This window comes from Sus scrofa, chromosome 1 (genome assembly GCF_054392235.1).
Source record: "Sus scrofa isolate SSC_HxYL_T2T_F1_AM1 chromosome 1, Sscrofa_HxYL_maternal_Yorkshire_Landrace_v2.0, whole genome shotgun sequence".
Lineage (NCBI taxonomy): Eukaryota > Metazoa > Chordata > Mammalia > Artiodactyla > Suidae > Sus > Sus scrofa.
This window is the reverse complement of record NC_139383.1, coordinates 56,330,991-56,355,569: the sequence shown is the minus strand read 5'-3', so window position 1 is coordinate 56,355,569 and position 24,579 is coordinate 56,330,991. Positions and strand designations below refer to the sequence as shown.

At 40.9% G+C, this 24,579-nt stretch overlaps 2 protein-coding genes across 25 annotated transcripts in view; one reads left to right on the top strand and one right to left on the bottom strand.

Moving 5' to 3' along the window:
- LOC146406095 (uncharacterized) overlaps positions 1-11,814 on the top strand; it is a 49,158-nt gene extending 37,344 nt beyond the window's left edge. For 5 of the 8 annotated variants that reach the window (XR_014805637.1, XR_014805654.1, XR_014805642.1 and 2 more), the window contains one exon: positions 11,205-11,298. The gene's annotated coding sequence lies outside the window, so the exon portion shown is untranslated. Of the gene's footprint in view, positions 1-11,204 lie in introns of all 8 variants that reach the window. The other 3 variants (XR_014805633.1, XR_014805676.1, XR_014805674.1) reach the window with 1 other exon arrangement.
- The window catches only part of SPACA1 (sperm acrosome associated 1), a 302,933-nt gene that overhangs the window by 54,670 nt on the left and 223,684 nt on the right, over positions 1-24,579 (bottom strand). For 11 of the 17 annotated variants that reach the window (XM_084966793.1, XM_084966844.1, XM_084966759.1 and 8 more), the window contains one exon: positions 16,330-16,491. The exons of the other annotated variants lie outside the window; for them this stretch is intronic. The gene's annotated coding sequence lies outside the window, so the exon portion shown is untranslated. The remainder of the gene's footprint in view (positions 1-16,329; positions 16,492-24,579) is intronic. 17 annotated transcript variants of the gene reach the window in all.

The window sequence follows — 24,579 nt, the reverse complement described above, 5'->3', positions numbered from 1 at the left end:
GTCATTGATTTATTTCTTTGGATTGTTAGTATTAGCTCCTATAAACATGCTTACTAGAGGGTATGGTTGGTTTTATAGTTCTTAGATGTCAGATCCTGTGTTTGGGTCAGGTTAGTCTTTATCCATTTATAATTATAATTAAAAAAAAAACCCCACAGTATCCATAGAGTGAAGATAAATTTTTGCAATCTCATTAACTAGGGAAATATTTATATTGCACTGGTAGTAGAAATTGTTTATTACAATTCATGTTTCTTGTTTATTAGGGTCGTTAGCAGGAAATAATATCCTCACTTTTATAGGGCAACCCTCTGTCATAGAGCACTGGACCTGGGGTCCTTTAAGTTCCCACTCATGCATTGGCTCTGTGACTACTGACTTCACGGTTACATCCGAATTCCTCTTATCATTTATTTATATTAAAAATCAAACAAAAATATGGTAAAAATGGTGACAGTTGTATGTGAATGAGCGGTGTGTGGGAAACCCTGGTTCCCAGAATATGTTTTCAATAGTGTATATTACATAGATTTATCTTTTCTAACGTGGGTTTTCTCATTTATCATTTTTACACATTAGCAATATGAAGACAACAGAATTTGCTTTGATAACAAATTACTGTCCCTCACATTCAGACCACAGTATTCCACTGGGGGCCTGGGTAATTGGTTTGGTTTAGCGGTCTGCAGTAACATCTGAAGTCTCCAATTCATTCTGAGTTTTATAGACCTAATTTCAGTTACACAACAAATAATGTTACTTGATGACATGGAGAGAGAGAACATTACTCATCTATTCTCTGACTTTAATCTCACCCTCAAGTTTGGTCAAACTCTGGGCTTCACCTGAACCAGGAGACACCCCAAACTCATGTTTCGTGGCCACTGACTGATACCTCCCTTCACTTTCTAACTCCGTGGACAGTGGCTTGGAGCCAGTCTTGAGACACAGGAAGGTCTAGGGGGCAGAGTGCCAGTGTCTAGACCTGCATTCTTTCCCTGATCCTGACCCGATTTTGTCCTGAGGCCCTGGACAAGTCAACCTCTCCAGACCTGACTTTCTCTCTCTCTAAAACAAAGGGTTGAACTAAATGATTTTCCAGTTCGAACAGCCTGACTCAGATAAGGACAAGCAATAGCTTCTGGGGGAGCCCTTTGTCTCGGGGACTCTGGAGGATGGACACTTCCACCTCCACTGAGGTCCCACTCAGGCCGCTGAATGCTGGGCTTTGCCTTTACAGACTGGACTGCATTTCCATTCACACTGTGTGATTTTTATCTTAATCTGTGACTCTGCACTGGCACCAAAACTTAATATAATTAAAGGAAGGGGGCGGACACATCAGACGGGCAACAAGGCCTGGCTGCCTGAGCCCCAGGAACTGTGAATTCTAATCTTGGCTCTGCTGCTGTCTGAGGACACATCGTGTACCCTTTCTAAAACCCAGACAGTTTCCAGACAACAGCACTAGCCCGTCTCCTAGGACTATCGTGAGAAATAATTTATAAAAATAACAACGTAAAAGAGTTTGCAAAATAAAGTGCTAAACTGAAACTTGGGATACATGCTGAGTATTCTTATCCCATTGCGCTAACTAATAAATATAAATTTGCTGTTAGTTGAAAAGTCCATAAGCATAGAACTGCTCAATCAATATACCGCAAGCAGCCTGGCAAATTAGCAAGAAGCCACAGGCCTGAGACCTGAAAGAAATTAAATTGGTGCTTAATAGGAATTGGACTGTGAGCAGGAGGATTTCTGGAAATTTAAAATCTAGCCCATGAAAACTAGAACCACATTCTACACCTTGGGGACTAGGTGCATATGATGATCAGGTCCACATGGTAACACATGTTGCTCATACTCTAGTAAATGTGAGAAGACTAGCAAAGATGTCTTGGGGAGGCCATGAAATTTTAACATCTCTCTGCAAGACTGACATATCCCTGGGGAGAGGGGGGAGGGAATGGGATGTGGGCAGTTTGGGGTTTTGGGATGCAAACTGTTATATTTGGAATGGATGAGCAACGGGGCCCTACTGTACAGCACAGGGAAGTGTGTGTGATTGGGTCACTTTGTTGTACAACGGAGACTGAAGAAACATTGTAAATCAACTATCCTATAAGAAAAAAAAATTTTTTTTAAAGACTGATATATACAATGTGTTTTTTTGTTTGTTTTTAATTTTTTAATTGATTATTATTAAAGTATAGCTGATTTACAGTGTTTCATCAAGTTCTGTTGTACAACAAAGTGACCTAATAACATACATTTCCCTGTGCTTTACAGTAGGATCCTATTGCCCATCCATTCCGAATATAACAGTTTGCACCCAAAAAAACCCCAAAATGCCCATCCATCCTACTCCCTCCCCTTCCCCCCTTGGGAATCCCAAGTCTGCTCTTCTTGGCCATGATTTGTTTGTTTGTTTATTTTTAGGTAGGATCTTCTATTCCATATTTTAGATTCCACAGATATGTGATATCATATGGTATTTGTCTTTTTCTTTCTGGCTTACCTCACTTAGAATGACAGTCTCTAGATCCACCCATGTTGCTGCAAAGGCATTAGTTTGTATTTTTTTTATGGTTAATACTCCATCTTATATATGTACCACATCTTCTTAATCCATTCACCCATGGATGGGCATTTAGGTTGTTTCCATGTCTTGGCTATTGTGAATAGTGCTGCTATGAACATGAGGAAGTGCCTGTATTCTTTTCAATGAAAGTTTTGTCTGGATATATGCCTAGCAGTGGAATTGCTGGATCATATGATAGCTGTATATTTAGTTTCCTGAGGTACAGTACCTCCATATTGTTTTTCATAGTGGTTGTACCAATTTACATTCCCACCAACAGTGGAAGAGGGTACCTTTTACTCCACACCCTCTCCAGCATTTGTCATTTGTTGACTTGTTAATGATGGCCATTCTGACAGGTGTGAGGTGGTCCCTCATTTTAGTTTTGATTTGCATTTCTCTAATAACTAGTGGTATTGAGCATTTTTTCTCATATGCTAAAATGTGCTTTTATAATGGACTTGAGAAGATATTTTACCAATGGAAAAAAAAGTTTTGCTGTTATTACACTAAATAAGTTTACCTTTTAAAGTGAGTTCCTTCAAACTAGGCCATTTAAGAATTAACTAGAGGGAGGGAGGTAAGAAGGGAGGATGAGGAGAGAGAGAGCTCAGTTTATTTGGAGACATTTTTTTTTCCTTCTAAGTCCTGTGTGAGGCAACTTAGCAGAACTGTAATACCTATAGGATGAAGAGGTGTGTGTGTGTGTGTGCGCGCGCGCGCGAATACAACACCCACACAGAAATCAGACAAGGAAAACAGCTAGAAGAGTCAACTGAGCTAATTCTCTTTGGAGAGTTGTGGTCATGCTTCCAGGGGCTGGTGGGTCAGTTTTTCTGTTTTCCTTTCCTTGGTGATGAAAGCTAGCCACAGCTGTCTTTGGGGAAGCTTCCTTAAAGGAAGTGCTTCAGTTCTGGCACAAGGAAAGGCCTGAATGAAGGAATTGTAAGAGTTTTGTCACCTCTGTGCTCCTGTGTACTTCCTTTCTCCCTGCCTAGCACATCTCATAAACCCAGCAACAGTCTGTCTTCCTAGGACAGCAGCAGCCCACCTTGATTGCCCTGTGTTCTTTTGCCGAATATGAAGGTTTAGTCATGGTCAGATTCCCTTGCCTCATTTCCATGGAGTTAAACTAAATGACAATCTGGCACTCCGTCGTGCCTCTTGGAGTCAGCTGGAAATGGCAGCTCTGCTGAGACCTGTCTGAAGGGAAAAGACACTTTTTGCTAGAACCAGCCTACCCAAACATTTCTTATTCCACAGGCAGTTGATAAAGTATTAATGACTTAAGAGATGTAAAAGCCCCAGAACAAAGACCCTATTCCAGGCTTTGCCTCCCAGGTTTACCCTTTAGAGTACTTTGCATTGTCAGGCAAATGTAACTCTGGAAACAGACTCCAAATTAAGTTATCCCAAAGTCTGGGCCACCTGAACTCATGAGCAACATCTGAGCTCCTTTCCAACATCTGCTCTGCCCACCCAGCGAAGGACCAAAGCTGACCATCTAGTTGATTTGTTGATAGGGTACATTCCTCTTGCTTATTATTCCACTGCAAAGAGCTGAAAAACAGCAGTTCTTTGCCACTTGCAAGTCTGAAATAAAAGAAAACTCAGAGGGAAGAGAAGGAGAAAGAGAGAAAAGAGAATCAGATCTTCTGCTTATCAGCCAGGTATGAACACAAAGCTCTCTGTGGAAAGTTTCGTTCCTTTATGGGAATTAAATAAGAATCATTTTAACAGTTGTTACCCTGACACTACTTGTTGACATCTAAAAATATGTCAGAAGCTGTAATACAGACCAGGGATGAAACTTCCATTTTTTCCCATGTCTTCTATTTTGAAACCTAGTGACCCACAAATGATAACAATTCTTTGAGCAATGGAAATTAAGATAAGAAGATAAGGTAGAATTAATGTTCAGTTCACTTAAATGCATCAAATGACTAAAAATGTGATGCAAAATTGTCAGAATTTAGAGAAATAATATATATAATTTTTGAAATGAGACAAAGTACTATTTCCAAGAAGTTCCACCCTAGGCACATTTAGGGAGTTTTGTTAGAGGGGTGGAGACAGAGGCGGCGAATAGGTCACCATGGAATTTTTGTCTGTTTTTAGTCGGATGGTCTCTCTAATATAGTATAGTACCTTGATCAAATAGTCACCCTTCCAAGAAAGAAAGAAAGAAAGAAAGAAAGAAAGAAAGAAAGAAAGAGAGAGAGAGAGAGAGAGAGAGAGAGAGAGAGAGAGAAGGAAGGAAGGAAGGAAGGAAGGAAGGGAGTCAAAACCAAAGGAAGAATTCCTAAAAGTTAGGAAATCGAGTGTTTATTTTTGCTATTGTTTTCATACTAAATAGGAACATGAAAGAAATCTTTCACTCAGCAGCTGCATCTAATTTAATATGAAGCTCCCCAAAGAGGAGTGAACAGGATGTGATGAGGAGCAGTTAAACGTGGATGCTAATATTTTGCAAGGCATCTGGTACTGTTCTACCACCTAGAAATCGAAGAATCAAATTAGCAGATTCAATTCTGCCAGATATATCAAATTATTGTCAAAAGGATTTTGCAAAGCAGGCTCCTCCTTCCCAACATCTGCTCTACCTACCCATCCAATGAAGGACCAAATTGACCATCTAGTTGATTGTTTGAGAGGAATGCATTATACTAGTTGCTGGGCCAGCTAAATCCTGCACCTTTTATCATAAGAGTCTTCGGGTTATTGAATCTGTCGGCAGAGAACACAAACTAGTGCATCTGTAGGTCCATATAGAGATGATTTAAATCTTTTCTTTGATTCATAAAATACTGTATCATAAAATATTTACATATTTTATAAATATATTGTGTGTCAAGATTTTAAATGAACACCCAAGTAGCCCCATCAACAAATAAAAGAAGTTCTCTTGTTTATTATTTATTTATTTATTTATTTATTTATTTATTGGCCAGGAAAGGAAGTGTTATAAAGGCTATCCTGATGTTCTACTCAGAGCCTTTTAATCTGCTTGAGAAGTATAACTTAATTCTAAAAATTTGCAGAGGTTACTACCAAGGACTGCTGCTCATCCTTGCTGTACTATTGGAATCAGATGACAGATTGCTGGGCAAAATCTGTTAGGCAAGAAAGCTAAAATGAAAAGTTGCCAGGGACTTGACTTGCCAATGTCTTGAGAGAGGTACGGCATGAAAGAGTATTTATTTGTCTGGGATGGGATATGTGTGTTTGACCTTTCACAGAGTAATTGCTCTTTCCTCCAACCAAAATGCAAGCTGGAGTTCCAGTGTGCACCAACCATACTGGATTTGAAGACAACTGACTGGAACCTGACCAGTGAGGATGTGGCTTGTGTAGCTCAAATTTATGACGGTGCATCTGCTGTGAGTGGTGTCTTGACTGGAAGCCAGGAACTCTTCCGTCAGCTGCATCCATATGCTCTGCATGTGTTCACTGCTACGCACATTTTTTAAATTTAGCTCTTGTGGGTACATGTTCTACACTTTCCCCCCTGTACGTGATTTTCTAAAATATGCTTTAGAAAATATACACAATCTTTTCAAAGTCTTTGCTGACTCACTGGGGGTTCTTTTGAATGTTTTCCTTTTGAAAGCCTTGAGTTAAGTCGTCAAAAGTGTACAACTAAAGCAACTCTTCGTCTGCTAAGATCAAAACCGACTGCTTAGTCTAAGACAGCTATTTTGTGATGACCCTTTAGAAAATCTCTCTCTCTCTCTTTTTTTTCTATCTAAAAGTAAACTAGAGTTCCTTTTTGGTGGACTGTACATTGGTGAGAAAGGAGTCTGTATGTCATCCTGGAAATGTAGGGGCCAGCTTATTTGTTAGTCTTCCAAACATGTTTTGTCTTAAAGTTTAGACGGAGGACAGCACTCAATCCTGCACTTGTCAGTACTGCCTAGGAAGTATCTCCTTTAAGTCCATGATGCTGGAAATGGAGACTCAGATGTTTCTGGCTGAAAATTCCATCAACTAAGTTATCCAGCAGATTAACTTCTATTGCTCTTTTTTTTTTTTTTTTTTTTTCTCCAAATGGCTGAGTGGTGAATCAAAGTTATCACCTGAGTCAGACGTTCCTGGACCAAGATTGGGAAATCTAAGCTCCATTGGTTGGCTGCAGTGTTCCTGGAGGCCTGGGCTTTCATCCAGCTGACATGTAGTGATTACATTTTATCATCTTTTTGTACCTTGGGAAACAATAAGTTGTCATTCCCTTGGATGTTTATAAATATGTTCTTATTTGGCATTTAAATGAGTACTTTCAAAACATTCGATCTATATTTCACCTGACCCTGAAATCAAAGTTCTGTTTTCCTTCTCCTATATAGGTAGATAAGATACCTAGCCCTTCATCTTCCTGTTAATAAATCCTTGAGGGCCAGACTATGCTTTCTTTTATTTTGATTTTTTCTTTCTTCTTCCACTTATCTTAGTTTCTCCCTAGCATCTACACTCCTGTACATACAGAAAGCGTTCTTAATTAGTTGTGTTTCTTCTCTCAGCACCAAGTTTATGATTTGGGAAACAGTATCGAGAGCTTCTGAATTAGTTTTCCTCTAACATTTCAAATCATTTGAGAAATGCATCTAACAATGTAACGTGAAATTTGGAATCTACATTTTCAGTATGTATTTGCATTCCTAACTGCTCTGAGGCACACTTTAAAACACAAACTACATCAAATTTGTCAAAGGAATTAGGAGTATTTGAAAAGTTGATATTTTTATTTTATTTTTTATTTATTTTTTGTATTTTTGCCTTTTCTGGGGCCGCACCTGCGGCATATGGAGGTTCCCAGGCTAAGGGTCTAATCGGCGCTGTAGCTGCCAGCCTATGCCAGAGCCACAGCAATGTGGGATCTGAGCCGTGTCTATGACCTACACCATAGTTCACGGCAACTCCGGATCCTTAACCCACTGAGCAAGGCCATGGATTGAAGCCACAACCTCATGGTTCCTAGTGGGATTCGTTAACCACTGGGCCACAACAGGAACTCCCAAGTTTCTATTTTTAGAATGAGTGACAGCAAACTGATTGGATGACAGCAACATAATTGATTAAGTCAATGCATTCAGCCTCTAAAATAAGCCAGTTTGGACTATTATATGGAACAAATATCTAAATATTTCATGTTCAGCCAGTCATCTTATCATCATATGGCCAGCCATGAATTGAAAAAAAACAACCCCCGAGAAATGGTTTTATAAAGCATATTTCTAAATGTCTTCCCTGAGGAAGAATAACCCTGTATTCAATCTAGCTGATATCTTTAGGGTCACTGCATTTGTTGAAATGATAAAGGGAAAAGCCATTACAGGATCTTACCCAAGGCTGGGAGCCACTGAGAACTGCATTCTGAGACTGGAGAACATGAGTTACTTCATGAATCTTCCTTAAGGCTACCCTATAAACTCAACCATTTTCAAAGAAGCACTCAGAATAGTCTGAAACATCAATGCCTGACTAGTAGTGCATTCCTATAGGGCCTAGTGACTCCCTCCTACTCTTCCCAAGTCAGGCATAAATCCAGGGGGCACACATTAACAGCCTGGCCATCCCCTTGCTCTTGAAAGCAGTAGGAACACTGAGTATTTCCTTGTGATGAAGGATAAGAGACCCAGTTAAAGTTCACTCGAAAATCTTATCTAGCTAGCAGGAAGTCATTCAACTTCTCTAAACACTCACCAACATTTGGCCTTATTCCACATCCACCTAAAAATGTGCCTTTCTTTGTCCTATCAGGGAAGGAACATTGCCACTTAATGCCAGCCTTGTCCCTGGAATGGCTCTATGTCCAACCCATCCAGTCAGTCCCTGAGTCCTGCCTCGACTGGCTCCTAATTTCAGACCCTCCTCAACCTGGATTATTGTTACAACCCCACCAGCCTACTTCTCTACTTAATCCTCCACACTGCTGCCAGAAAGATATTTTTAACGTTCAAGCTGGAAGTAATTTTAGATTTACGGAGAAGTTGTGAAATCAGTACCAAGTTTCTATATACCAGCCAGTCAGCGTTCCCCAGTACTAATCTCCTAGATGACCATAGTACAATTACCGAATAAATTTTTTTAACCAGTATCTAATTCTGTCATTTTGTAGCTTAGAATCTTCCTCTGGGTCCTCAGGGAGGATCTTTATCCTTCAAGATAATGTCATTCCCTAGACGTGACTATAGCACCTTCCACAGTCTGATCTGCTCAGCTTCACTGCTTTTCTACCTGTGATGGTTGATATTATGGTGACTTGACTGGGTCATGGAGTGCCAAGGTATTTGGCTAAACACTATCTCTGTGCTATATATTAGATTCCAGGTATAAGTGATATCATAGGGTATTTGTCTTTTTCTGACTTATTTCACTCAGTATGAGAGTCTCTAGTTCCATCCATGTTGCTGCAAATGGCATTATTTTGTTCTTTTTTATGGCTGAGTAGTACTCCATTTTGTATATATATATATTCCTTTGTGTATATATACCACATCTTCCTAATACAATCATCTGTCAATGGACATTTGGGTTGTTTCCATGTCTTGGCTATTGTGAATAGTGTTGCAATTTCCACAGAAAAGAAAATCATGGACTTGGAGAATAGACTTGTGGTTGCAAGGGGAAAGGGGAGGGAGTGGGGTGGATTGGGAGCTTGGGGTTAATAGATGCAGACGATTGCCTTTGGAATGGATTAGCAATGAGATCCTGCTGTGTAGCACTGGGAACTATGTCTAGTCACCTATGATGGAGCATGATAATGTGAGAAAAAAGAATGTGTACATGTATGTGTAACTGGGTCACCATGCTGTACAGTAGGAAATTGACAGAACACTGTAAACCAGCCATAATGGAAAAAAATAAAAATCATTGTATATAATAAAAGAAAAAACTACTATCTCTGGGTATGCCTGTGAAGGAGTTTCCAGAAGATCATCACATTTGAAGCTGCAGACTGAATAAAGGAGACTGCCTTTCCCTCTGTGGGTGGGCATCAGCCAATCTGTTGAAGGCCTGCTTTGAACAAAAAGGCAAAAAAAAGGAATATTTACTGTCTCTGCCTGAATGCTTGAGATGTGACACTGACCTTCTTCTGGCCTCAGACTGGAACTAAAACCATTGGCACACCTGAGGCTTTGGACTCAGACTGGAGCTATACCATGGGCTTCCTGGGTCTCCAGCTCAAGACTACAGACTATTAGACTTCTTAGCCTCCATAATCAGATGAGACAATTTTTCATAATAACCCCCCCCCCATGCATTTACCTCTACGGTTCTATTTCTCTGCAGAACTCACCTGACTAATATACTACCTGAATTCTGCATACCTTCTGTTAGGAAACTACTTGTAGTTTCTGATTCTTCTGGGCCTTTGCACACGCTGTTTTCTCGCCCTTGGATGCCTTTCATTCCACTCTCCACCCCCACATTCCAAACCTTCCTGCTTTCATTTGACTAACACTGACTGGGCCTTCAAGACTCAGCTCTGTTCTGTTTTCTGACTCAGCACCTAGGTATTTGTATCATAGTATTGATGTACTCTGTTATCATTTCTGCTACCAGATCCTCTCCTACAGTTTTTAGGACAGTAGCTGCTAACCCATAATGAATTTTCAATATGTCTAGAGCAGGGACCAGCTGATTCTAGCCCCTGTGCCAAATCCCACCCTCCTCCCATTTTGTAAATAAGGATTTGTTGGAACCCAGCCATGCTCATTGATTTCTGTATTATCTGTGGCTGCCTTTGCACCCCAATGGCAGAGATGAGTGGCTGTGACAGAGATCATATGGCCCACACATGTAAAATATTTACTAACTGGTAACATAAAAAAACTGTCAACCACTAATCCAGGAAAAACCAAGAATCAACGATACTTTATTTTTGATTATCAAGGGCAGTGTTTGCTAGAGGTCAATGAATTTGTTTAAAAGACATTTTTTCTGTGTGTTAACCATCATCATTATGTATTAAGTGGAAATTGGCAAAGATGTCTTTAAATAACAATTTCCAGTGGTGGCAAGTGTGCAGGAAACAGTCATTCTCACCCACGGCTGCTGTGAGTGTAAATTAGCACATTATTTCTGGAGGGCGATTTGACAAGATGTTTCAAAAGCGTTAAAATACTGCATGACCTTTGTTCCAAAAATTTCACTTCTAGGAATTTGCCCTAAGGAATAATCAGAGATGTGCACAAAGATTTGTGTAGTACCTGACTCAACAGAGCATTATTTACAATATGGATAAATTATACCAACTAAATACCACCTTAAGAGATAACAGAAGAAAAAAATGGTTAAATAAATTATATCTACAGCTTGGGCAATTAATGTAGCCATTTCAAATCATAGGAGAATCTATATTAATATAGAGAAATGTTCATAATATACTGTTAGCTGGGTAAAGACAGTTTTAAAACTAAATAAAGTATGATGCCATTTTGATTTTTAAAATAGTCTATGTAATAGATGCACAGAAATAAGCAAAAAGCTTAAAAGGAAGTTTTAACATGAAGGTTAACAGAAATTATCTCTATTATGTCTGATATTGCTCTGTTTTTCTCATCTGAATTTTCTACTTATGTTATTTTGGCAATTATCTTTTTTTTCTTTTTTTTTTTTTAAGAAAGAAAAATGTGCAGATCTCCCATTGAGGGAGGCTTGGAAGGCGTTTCACTTTTTAAAATTACATAATTTCAAATAAAGAAGGTAAATTTCAAGATGCTCTTTTTGAATAGAGGTTGGGAGCTGAGACATGCCTTCTCCCCAACCCATCCCCACATAAGAGAATCCACACAACTCCGCTGGAACACTGACCAGGAGAAGGAAAAGTACTCCCAGGGGGCACGTCAGTATTGGGGTAATTTGTGGCCTAAGGTCAACTCTTATGAAGTGTAAACAAAGATCAGTGGCCAAAAAAGGCTGAAATCTGTAACCCGTGAGGGGTACAAGGAATGGGGTGAGCTGTTCACCTAAATTTCAAGGAACGAGTCTCATTGATTTTCTTTTCTCATTTTCAGCTAGATTTGAAGTATTATGTAGATACAGTATTTGAGAATAACCTCACACATAGCTGACCCTTCAAAGGACAAGAAAAATTAGAATTTAATGAGACAAACAACTGCAGTGAACGCTCTCTGTGTGTGTGTGTGTGTGTGTGTGTGTGTGTGTGTGTGTCTGGTGGGAGTACTGTGGAGGCAGGTAGAATTTTCTAGTTAATAAATCCATGGACTCAAGCTTTTTGTCTGTGGGTGATTTGTATAGCCTTTATTTTAAAATCTGGTTGAATAAATGCTCACTGTTTTCCAAACTCTCAAGTGGTTCCTTATTTGCCCTAAATCACCCTCCGCCAGTCCAGTCAGTTGCTCCACATTGCCTCCTAGTCCCTGTTCCTGGCCACACCCTCCCTACTTCTCCACGTCTCTCCTTTCTCTTTCTAAAATATGCTAACAATCATGTTCTGTCGAGTCAAGGGCAGGGTTTCTCAAAATGTGGTCCAGGTATGAGATTCACTTGAAGAGCTTATTTTTGTTTTGTTTTGTTTTGTTTAAAACAAATCCCTAGACCCCACCAGGGGACATACTGAGTCAGAATCACTGAGCCTGGGCCCAAGGATCTGTACCAACATCAAGCTCCCCAGGTGGTTTTCCTGCTTGTTAAAGCCTGAGAACCCCTAGGTCAATGAGGGTAGCATTTCTGGGTAGATCCATTTTTACTGAGACTTTGGAGAGAGAAAATGACACAAAACATAAAGGGAAAGACTAAGGTTTCAAGGACTGATGAGGAATCTCTTTTAGGGAGCAGGTGGTATTTTTTGGCTTATTCTTTCCCCCCTCACCTGCCCCCCTCCCAAGCCACATCAGTTCTGCCTTCACATAAGAGAACAGGGCTGGCCCAAGGGGAAATTAAATAATAAAACCATATTAATCATTCATGTCTTTAAGAAATTTGCATTCTTGGAGTACTTGATATTTAAAATATTTCCTATTTTTAAGCCCTAAGATGATCAATTCCAAGTCCTAGGGGGGTTATTTTTTACTTTACTATCCTCCCTCTTTATTTGTATTTATAAACACATCTTTTAATCAGCCCGCCCTTCAAAAAAATTTTTTGATTGAAGTAATACCTTGACTGGGATTGCTGATTGGAGTTTTGTCTTTAAAACTTAATTTGAAGGGATGTATTACTAGCTGGATACGGTATGGCATTAAGTTTGGTGAAGAAATATCCTTATTTCTTCACTCTGATGTGGAGTGGTGGGTAAAAAGGAATCTCTTCCGGGGAGAAAAAAATCTTGCATTTTCCTTTTATTTGCATTCATATCCACATTAAGTGTAGTAACTATAACTCTGCAACTATATTCTCAACCTCAGACTACATTTCTGGGGGAAAAGTTTAACATATTATTTTAAATTTCCAGTCAATTCCATTATATATTTGAATCCTCTGCAATAGCTTTATCTAGCCACCATCTTTCTTAATCTCCATGGTTTCAAAAGTGAGCTCTTGCTGTTGATGAATATGACAATTGACAAGGTACAGACTGTGGAGTTTGATCTTAATAAGAGCTGAAAGATATTTGTCAGACTCTTGCCTCTCTACGGTTCCGCAGCAGATAACAAAATTGCGAAATGCTACATTTGAAAGACTGAAGATTGACAAGCTTCCAGCTATTCCCATTTTCTCCATTGAGAGGTCATTTTGGCATTGCTCTGACGGAAACATCTCTGCAAATAAGGGTGTCGTAAAAGCTTTGCCTAATAAACTGTAATGCCTCCAGACCCCCAGGTCAGACTGAAGCGCTACAGTTTCTGTTGCCATGTAAATGTGATGAGCTGTGATGGGACCTTTTAGCCGTTCATATAGTCATCTTTGCTGGAGATGCTGCCTGAATAGGGTTCTGCTTTTGCGTATGTACGAGTGTATGTTCTGTGTGTGTATAATCATTAAAAGGACGGTTTTAAAAAGGGATGGAGGTACCAAACACTGTTTAAATCAAAGCTTGTAACATACAGAAACTTTAAAACATTAGTGTGTGTGTGTGTGTGTGTGTGTGTGTGTGTGTGAAGGTGTTGAAAAATCCAGACATCTGGAGTTCCCATAGTGGCTCAGTGGTTAACGAATCTGACTAGTAACCATGAGGTTGCAGGTTCGATCCCTGGCCTTGCTCAGTGGGTTAAGGATCCAGCATTGCTGTGAGCTGTGATGTAGGTTGCAGACTCGGCTCGGATCTAGCGTTGCTGTGGCTGTAGCGTAGGCCAGTGGCTACAGTTCCAATTAGACCCCTAGCCTGGGAACTTCCATATGCTGAGGGAGTAGCCCTAGAAAAGGCAAAAAGACAAAAAAAAAAAAAAAAAATCCGGACTTCTGATGTGAACAATTGCTTTTCTGGTCCTCCAAAAGGAAAACAAAAAGACAATTTTCTGATTGCTTTGTCCCTGGATATACATATACATACACAGTGGAGTTTGGGGGTGGGGGGGGGAGGATTTGTTTTAAATTTCAAGCCTTTTATACAGAGCCATCAAATCTTAGAAAATTCTGGTGAAGGGGGAGCAGTTAGTGCTCTGATATGTATATTCAATCAAAAATGAGATTAAACTGGGAAGTTTCTAAATTGAGATGAGGAAATACCCCGAGATTATTAGGATGGATCCTAAATGCATCACAATGGTCCACGTAAGAGAGGAGCATAGGGAGATTAGGCATCTCACACACAAACACACACACACACACACACACACACACACACACACACACACACACACACGGTAAAATGAAAACAAAGGGGAGAGAGATGCAACCACAAGTCAAGGAACGCCAATCGCCCCCACCAGCAGGAAGGTCAAAGAAGTGTTCTCTCCCAGAACCTCTGGAGGTAGTACAGCCTGGCCAAGAACTTGATTTCAAACTCTGACCTCCAGAACTATAGGAAATACATTTCTGTTGTAGAAAGCCACCCGGTTTGTGGTAATTTGTTACAGCAGCTCAAGGAAACTAATACAGTGGTGGTGGTGAAGATAAAACCCATAGTTACTAGACTCTAAAATCCATGTTCTTGGTATTTTGGAGATCCTAAAGAAAGAAGATGGTGGGAGTGAGAGGAAGATTGAGAAAGAGGGACAAGGCTAGAGACTGCCTTAAGGAGGATATCTAGGGCAGAAATAGAATGTTAATTGTAATAGAATGTGCTGATGTAGTCAAAGGTGCCATGAATGCAGGGACCCATAGAGAGGAATGAAAACATCGCTGCAAAGAGACTCACTGCAACAGCATAGAACTAGTCATGCCTTAGAGGAATCAGCACAGCCACCTATGCAGAGCAAAATTACACATGGATGCTAACACAGGAAAGGATGACAGACTTAAAGAATTATTTCAGCATAGAAAGAAGCCCAAGCTGAGACACATGATTAGACTTGTTCTGTTTATTTCTAGAGGTCTCAACCACACTAATGAGAGGGAAATTATAAGAGAGCCACTTTGACTCAATGAAAGGAAGAAATTCTAAACAACCAGAACTTCTCCACAATGAAATAAACCCCCATGTACGACAGTGACCTCCCCATTATAAGAAGCATGATAGCGGAGGCTGGGTGACCATCTGTCAGAGATGCTGAAGATGAGATTTCAGCATCTCTAAATTGTAATGTCTCCTCCAACTCTAGGAAATTATGATTTTTTTAAAAAAACATAAATTATTTTAAAAATTCACAAAAGTGTTTAAAGGACAACTGATTGTGATGATGTTTAACATTTCTCTAAAGAGAATCAAGATGTAATTTAAATTTAAATCTAAATGTTTAATTTACCTTAAAACACAATAGTGGCTAATCAAAGTTCTCAAATGGATAGAGTTAACATGTTTCAATGAAATTTAATATGTAAATAGAGGTTAAATAGCTATTCAACTACACTAATGGAATATACATTTGGCAGAAGCATTAGAAGTCATCTTATGGAGTTCCCGTCGTGCCTCAGTGGTTAACGAATCTGACTAGGAACCATGAGATTGTGGGTTCGATCCTTGGCCTCGCTCAGTGGGTTAAGGATCCAGCATTGCCATGAGCTGTGGTGTAGGTCACAGGTGCGGCTCAGATCTGGCATTGCTATGGCTGTGGTGTAGGCCAGTGGCTACAGCTCCAATTAGACCTCTAGCCTGGAAACCTCCTTATGCCATGGGTGCAGCCATAAAAAGACAAAAAAAAAAAAAAAAAAGTCATCTTATAAGCCTTTGGCTAGCAGCACCTGAGAATATAGAGAAGAGTTGGAAGCCGGTGGCCATTTGGAGACAGGTCTGAATTAAAGGCCAGAGGCCCAACTTCCCAGCTCTTAACAAGGCATTTAAACCTACAGAGCTTCAGTGTCCTCCACATTCAACCGAATACATAATAGTCATCATAACCCATCAGTGATTGTGAGAATCTAATGAGAAAATGAGTATGGAAGTACTTTGTAACATAACTGATGGTTATTATTAGGACTTCAAAGCCTCACTATCTTCTGATGTCCTTATAACCCAAAGCTATAAACCTTAGGTTAGGCTGGCCTGGAAGCAGACCCTGAGATAGGGATTTGGGGCAAGTGGTTTATTTGGACAGCGATCCCTGAATGCTCAAATAGGAGTGCTGGGAAGTGAGACAGGAAAGGGAAGATAATGTGGGTGCTCAGTTACCAAACACATTACTGTGGCTGCTGGTAACCGAGGTGCACCTCTGGTGAGGACCTCTGGGAGGCAGCATAGAACACACCTGAGTGGTAAAGAAGGTACTTTCTTGCTTCAGTTCGCATCAGTCTTGGCTTGAGGTCTACTCTCAGGGCACTATCGCTCCAGGTTTCTGACCAGGTCAGAGAAGGCCCGCAGGCAAAGAGTCACAAGTGCATGCAGTTGGAGTCATTGGGTCTGCAGGCTCCTGTATAGAAGGGGAATATGGGCAAAGCATCAACAACATTCTCTCCATGCTCTTATCTTCATTTGGAAATAACTAAGGCACAAAAAAGTTTTAAGACTTGGCTGAAAATATAGCATTGCAAATCAAAGGCATGTATCCTAACCTAGTGAGCTACTCAATTACGGACTGTCAGATTTCACCTTATGTGAACCAATTCATCAGAGACTGTGGTCTTCTTAAAGGCCATGTGCATAGGAGTTGACAGTATGACAATATTTTGGCATATTTTTAGACCAAAAGAGCATCAGCTTGAGAAATATGAAGCTAGGAAGAAGTATAATAAGACAATTAAAATTGAAACTGAATGGTAAAGAAGAATGCAAGTATTTGTAAGGAAGGTAAGGGCATCATAGTTCAGATTTAAGACGCTTGTCAACCAAAGACTACACCTAGCCTGCCTGTCTCCACTGGCATTCCACCTCCCATCTTGGTAAATAAAGGTCTTTGGAAATTCACAGAGAGATCTCACCCATGTCTGGTTCTACTCTTCCTTTTATACGTCACATGGTCTTGCAGAGCATCGTTTTCTCTCTCTCTTTCCAGGGGCCAGCCCTGACCTGCATGAGACCGCATGCTAATCCTCACTTATCTCAGCTGTAAAGTATGATCTATTACCGCACTGGCCTGTCATTCAGGCTTCTCAATGGTGCTAGGAGAGGGATTCGGTTCAGCAATCTACTGTGAGGTGTGGGACCTGGGAGCGCCTTCGTTCTGAGCGTTTGATGTCATTGACTGTGTGTGTGGCCTCTGAGCACGTCATTTAACCTCCTTGGCTCAGTTAACCATATGGAAAATGAACATGATAATATCTCACAAGGGCACTGTGAGATTACTCCATGTTTATCAAGTGCTTGGGAAATGGAAGGCCCTGGATGTGCCTCACAAAGTCATTAGTCATGTGGCCAGTTGAATTCTGACAGCTGGATGCTTATAGAACTCTCTGCTTCCCAAATAATTTCACTGCAATACCTCACAAATCGTGAAGCTTAAATCTATGAGAATTCGGATGATGAATTTCACACCGTAGTGGAGGACTCAGAATTTTTCAAGTGTTCACATTTGCACTGTCCTTTCATAGACTCTGTTTCTTCCTTTCTCAAGAGCAGAAAAGTATTCAGACACTCAGTCTTTTATTTAGGGAGCTATACTTTTTTGTCAAGTACAATGGGCTTTTTCTTGTCTTCACCTTCTCCGTTGCTTTGGAGGGTTTGGGGTTGTTGTTTGTTTGTTTTTGGTTGTGCCCACAGCGTGTGGAAGTTGCCCGGTCAGGAACTGAACCCACACCACAGCAGGAACCAGATCCACAGCAGTGACACCAGATCCTTAACTCACTGAGTCACCAGGGAACTCCGTGGCACTTTGCTTTTTTACTCAGTCATATAACAAATACGCACAGAGCCCTAACTCTGTTCCAGGTACTCTGCTAAGTTTTAGAGATAAAAACACGAGGACAAGTTTCCGCCTCAGAGGAGCTCTCAGTCTGGAAAGGGGAAACAGAACTACATGCAAAGAATTACAAAGGAAGCTCCAAAGAGCTATAGAAACTCAGATAAGTCTCTAACCTATGTGTCAGGAAGTGAATGAGCCCAAGTTCCCCTCCAGGAAGGATTTCCTCCTTCTTGAAACCGCATTTTTGAAATCCATGGTATTGTACTTCGAACCCGGTTCTATTATCACCATTTCTCTCTTTCACCAGCCTCTCTTTCCCCTTCAGTTTCTCAAAGGGAGCCCATTCTCTAAGCTTCTACATTTGGTTTTCTCCCCTCTCTATCTTCCTTTCCTCAATACATCATCTCCCCCCCGCCCCTGGCCCATGTCAATGACTGTTAGAAGTACACGGCTCTCACTCTGACCTCTCTCCTCAGTGTCAGACTTATCTGGAGGTCCTCGAACTCGACGTGGCCCCTCCAGACTCATCATTTTGCTCACAAAGTAACTTCCCTCACATGATTTATGAAGTTCTCATTACAGAACAAACATTGCCTTTCACACTCAGGCGTTAAAACTGAGCATCACATGGGACTCTCCCTCCTCACTCATCCTCACATCAAAACGGTTGCCATGGCCTCTTCATTTTGATTCTGCAAAGCCTCCCAGACACTCTGTCCCTGGGCCAGCCCCTCCCATTTACACGCCTGCAGTGCTCTCATCTCCTGTATCTGTGGCTAAGTTCTCCTTCTCCAAGGCAGTCCACATACACTGACAATCAGAATTTTCTTAAGCATTCTTCTGTTTATACCATTCTACTGCTCAAAAATATCGATTGCTTCCCCATGCCTACTGAATTAAGTTAGGTTTCCCCATTCTGGGCCTTAAGAACCTTTATAGAACATCTATAAGCTTGCTTTTTAGTCTTTTCTCCTACCACACGTCTACACTGAGCATAAGATGGAGCCAGGTAGATGGTTGCTGCTCTCCAAGTAGACAAGCCATTAGTCCCCTCTTGGTCTTTACAGACACTGTCCCTCCTGCCTGGGACATACTTCTGGCCTGTGTTGGCCTAGCACTCCGTGTGCATATCAAAGCCAACCTCCAGTGTTGCCATTTCCACATGACACCTCCTTCTAATCCCCAACTGCCTTGGCTGATTCCCCTTCAAACCTCCAGAACTCTTTTTGGTTCCTCTCAAATGGCATGAATTTTGCTCTGCTTCTACTCTAGTCCCTTATCCCCTTCTGTTCCCTCTTATCTGCTTCCAGATAGAAAGCTCCTGGAGGAAATAGACTCTATCTTATTCCATCTCCATTATTTCCCATTGGACTTACAGCAACACTTGTTGAAGTGAACAAAAGTAGACACCTAGCCTTGCTGTAGCTTCAGCTGCTCTTCATTTAGATAAATGTGCCTTCTTCTACAAAATATTTTAAAAGTAATAGCTGGACTTATCATTGAAAAGAAAAAAAAATCCACAAAAATTTTTTTAAAAAACAAACCTGTGCAGTGTCTGCTTGAGCAATGTAAATATTTACTCTCTATTTCAATTTAACCATGAAGCAAACATTTTTTTTGAGTCACAAACAGCCTATGCTATTTGTTCAGTGTTGGCATATAGATAATAAGATCTCATCCTTACCCTCAAGAAACTCATCATCAAATGTGGGAGACTAATAAGTAAGTATATTGCAATGCCAGGTAATACGTACAAGACTAAAAATACGGCCAAGATATAGGAGGTAGAGGCAATAACTTAATGCAAGGAAACATAAGTAAATATGAGAAAACTCACCATAGGTGAAGGCAGAAAGAGTTGCCCCAGAAAGCAAAGAGTGGGAAACAGCAATCCACGCAGAGAGCAAAGGGCCAGGGACGTGAAATAAGACAGCAGTGTAGCAGAACCGGGACCAGTTCAATATTGCTGCTGCATAAAATACAGATAAAGGGGTGCCTAGTGGGATGTCAAAAGCCAGCTGATCAGTAGTCACATTGCAAAGAGCCTTTGATAGCTTGCTCTGGAGTTTGGATTTTTTCCTATAAATGACAGGGAGCTAGTAAAGAGTTTTAGGCAAAGTAAAGGGTTTGATTTCTTAGATTGAACTCTCTTATAATGGGCTCCATTCTGATTGAACAAAATAAAATACTGGCTCTGACTTGAAAAAGGAAGTCAGGCCAAGATCTGGAGAAAAAGCACTGCATTTCCTGAGGTGTGTTTATGCTTAAATCTACAAGAAAACTTACAAGAGAACCTGCAGGTGGAGGACCCATTTGCCATCAGTGCTGCCTTCTGGAACAGCAGCAGCAGAATTGAGAGCTTATATGCACCAGGTAGTAGCTAAGGATTTTTAATGGATTATCTTATTTAATTTGCCCAACAATCATACAAAGTCCACAATACTGAGAGGGAAACTGAGGCCCAGAGGGGTCAAGCTGCTCATCCAATGTCCAGCTGGTGAGAAGGACCCCCAGGGACCCCACACAGTCTTTCAACCTCTGGCATCACACCCCCACCTCCCTGCACATACACAAACACGCACACAGTGGTGCGAAAACTCTTGCATAGATCTGCGCCTCTATTTGTTTTCCTCCTCTTTTGGAACGTGAGAAAAACTATGTTTCTATGTTTACTACATACTTCAGGATCCGGTTTTGTTAGACATGGCCTCACACCGGAGAGAATGCGGCGGGAAGGGCACCAGCGTGTCTCACTCTGCAAAAGAACCCCGGTTGTGATTCAAAACAAAAACACTCTGAGCAGCACTGGAAACTCCATTTACAAGTGAAGCGCAGGTTTTCTAAAATGAGAGACGATTCCAGGCGGGGAGCAGCCTCTCATTGCCTATTCATAAGGGAGCCTGTCTCCCAGGGACTGTAATGTTTCCAACCAGGCTGTGCCCAGACCAGCAGCCACTGTGCAAACAGCCTGTCCCTGGACTCAAAATCTTGATGTAAACATATATGATACAGACTTCAAAGCACACTTTTCATCATCTCACTGCAGCGGCTCTAATGTTAGAACTTTGAACCTTGTATTATGAGCTATGTGTCTGGGCACATGTATACTTCTATGCATAGGATTCCCACAGGCTGAGATATTAATGTAATAAGAAAGATTCCAAAAACCATCTGCAATCTGTTGCATTACTTTTAAGTCACGAGTCACAGTGTGCATGCACACACATGCACACACACACACTCACATGCGAGCAGTACTATATAATACAGCTCTATGGCTTTCTTTATTTTGGGGTGTGGAAGTCTAGGATAAATCTCACCTTTCTTCCTTGCACCTTCCCTCACACTGCCCCCAAAGCTTTGTACTCTTGAAAAAAACTCTGGGTTGCCTCTGTGTTGTGTACCTTTTCAATGGAAAAAATATGTAACGTGAATCGAAACACACTTGCTGACAAAAATGGACATGTGCATCACAGGACAGAATCCCTGGCTCTTTCCCAAACTTGAAATTTTGTTTAAATAGACTTTATTTTTAGGGAAGTTATAGGGTTTAAAGCAAAATTGAACAGAAAGTCCAGAGTTCCCATATACTACCTTTCCCCCACATAATCACAGCCCCTCCAACCATCAAGAGCCTGCATCAGGTAGAACATTTGTTACAACAGATGAACAAACATTGACAGATCATTATCACATAAAGTCCATAGATTATATTATAGTTCACTCTTGGTGTTTTATCTTCTATGGGTTTTGACAAATGAATAATGACATTTATCCACCATTGTAATATCATACAGAGTTAAACTTGAAATTTTGACTGCCTAAAATTGTTGACTAATGGACAAGAATTCTAGTGGTACTAAGATGTCTACAAGGCCACTTCACTTTCATCCTGTTCTGTCTGAATGTACAAAAAGACAACACTCTTCTCTACTTGAAAGCTCCACAGATCCACTTCCTTTTATGAGTGTCAAAGTGAACTCAAGAAATGTGCCATATTTGAAGTCACAAATACACAGAAAGTATAGCTTCTTGCTCCCAAATGTGGTTTGACAGGGCAAGGACATGCACTGAACTGTGGAATTTTGAGGCTGGTACCTTTTTGAATGGGATCTGGAAGTGGGGTTCTAAAGCATGCCCAAGATGCTAATTCGAAAGCTATTCCAGGTTACACGAAATGCGATGAGCAAAATTATACCATCTAGATTTGGAGACGACGGATGAAGCTGGGGAGTAGGAAGGCGCCTTGGACACAGATGAAAGGAGCATGAGACCCTGCCAAGCTTTGAAGATGAGGAATGGCTAAATTCCATTAAAGACCGTGGGACTAGACTGAGATTTGCTAGAAGAAAAAGTATTCACTGCCTGAGTATTTTAAGAAAATGCAAGTTGCCTCATTGGACGAGACTAGAAAGAAGAAAAAGGAGTCAAGAGGTGGAGGAGGAGGAGGCTGCCGTAATCAGCACAGGAAATGGGAGAATGTCAGGAGGAAAACACCATTTGGGGATTTGAGGGCAGGGTCAGCTTTTCTAGGCTGCTCCTTGCTGATGCTGGAAAGTGTTAGTTTGAATTCCATTAAACATGACCTGGTAACAAGGATGCAAGTGGGCCTCCACATAAGCAAGAGGAGAAGGCATGGTTAGTTATGGGGATTAAGTGGCCAAGAGGGACCCAATTACTTTGCAAAGGGGCCCTTTTTCAGCAGATCATCCATTCTGCCTCTAGATGCCTCCTCCTCTGTCCTCTGAACTATTTCTGTCACTGACAAGCCAGGCATCAGCCTAAACTCTTCACAAACATGCATGTGCATACCAGAAGTTATGTCTCCACTGGAATAGGATGGAGGGAAATTCCAAAAGAACTGGTGACCCCCATGCAGTGGCTGAAGGGGCTCAGCAACCCCAGAGGTCAGGAGTACAGATTATGTCAGACATTTGGCTCACTTCATAGTCTCCTTCAGTTTGAGGGTGTGTGTTCAAAGCCAACCACAGCAAGCAGAAGAGAAGGAATGTGTTTTGTACCTTGGTACTGAAATGCCTTGTCTAATTTCCAAGGGGTACCGAATGTGATGGTGATCAGATTTGTCACTACCTAGAATTAAGTCTTGGTCATTTCCCGGAAACTGGGAAATAGCTCTGATAAATTAAATCCAGAGTTCATCTCAAGCCTTTTATAAGCCAGCAGTTATAAATACATGCCAACAAAATCCTTTACTAGAACTGTTTTGACAAAGGCGAGTCTCCTCCAGGGCGCCCCCCCCCCCTTATTTTATTTCCTCCAAAATTGACTAATGAACTGGGCAAAGACTTTTTAAAGGATAGAAAATGAAGTGAGCTTCTGAAAAGTCAAGTGCTGGCTCTCACTGGAAGTAGAACTCTTTATTAAAACTTCCCTCCAGAACTTGAAAACCAGTGATGGCCATTTTTAAAGAGGGTCAATTAGTTAAAAATGAAGTCAATCAATTAAGAATGTACTGAGTCCCAGAGGGTGCCCAGGACTTGAGAAACAGGCCAACTCTTGTGTCAGGCTGCTCCCTAGCACCTGAGCCAAGCCAGCTCCTACAGCAGATGATTTTCCAATACTTGGCCAGGGCCCATCTTGACAAATGATTGAGGCAGCAAAGTGTGTCTTTGGTCCCTCCCCAGACTCTCCTGAACTCGTGTTCTTGGCTGAATGTCAGTAAGTTTTTCCAAAGTCTTTTCTTTCCTTTTTTTTTTCCCCTTCCTTTTTTGGCCACCTGGTGGCATATGGATTTCCCAGTCCAGAGCAGATCTGAGCTGCAGTTGTGACCTATGCCACAGCTGCAGCAACACCAGATCCTTAACCCACTGTTCTGGTCCAGAGATTGAACCCACATCTTCATGGATACTAATTGGGCTCTTATCCCACTGAGCCACAGTGGGAACTCCCCCAGAGTCTTTTCTTAACTAAGGTGATTCAAATTCAAGGTATGATTCCTTCTGGGAAGGAAAACTGTGAGATAGAAAACTATCAGGACCCAAATAAGGTGGAACCATGAACTAACAAGCAACAGAGTCGATATTTTGGAGTAGAGGCTTTTTTTTTTTTTTTTTTTTTTTTTGCCACTCTTGTAGCATGCAGAAGTTTCCTGGGTCAGAGACTTAACCCATGCCATAGCAGTGACAATGCTGGATCTTTAGCCATTAGGCCACCAGGAAACTCCCCCCCCCACTTTTTTTTTCCTATTGAAGTAAGTTGATTTACAATATAATGTTAATTTCTGCTGTACAACAAAGTGATTCAGTTATACACACATACATTTTAAATTATATTCTTTTCCATTATGGTTTATCATAGGACACTGAATATAGTTCTCTGTGCTATACAGTAGGGCCTTGTTGTTTATCCCCTCCATGTATAATAGTTTACATCCACTAACACCAACCTCCCACTCCATCCCTCTTCCTCCCCCTTGGCAACCACAAGTCTCTTCTCCTTGCCTGTGGGTCTGTTTCTGTTTTGTAGATATATTCATTTCATGTCATATTTTAGATTCCACATATAAGTGATATATGACATTTGACTTTTTCTGACTTACTTCACTTAGTATGATAATCTAGTTCCATCCATGTTGCTGCCACTGGCATCATTTCATTCTTTTTTATGGCTGAGTAGTATTTCACTGTATATATGTACTAC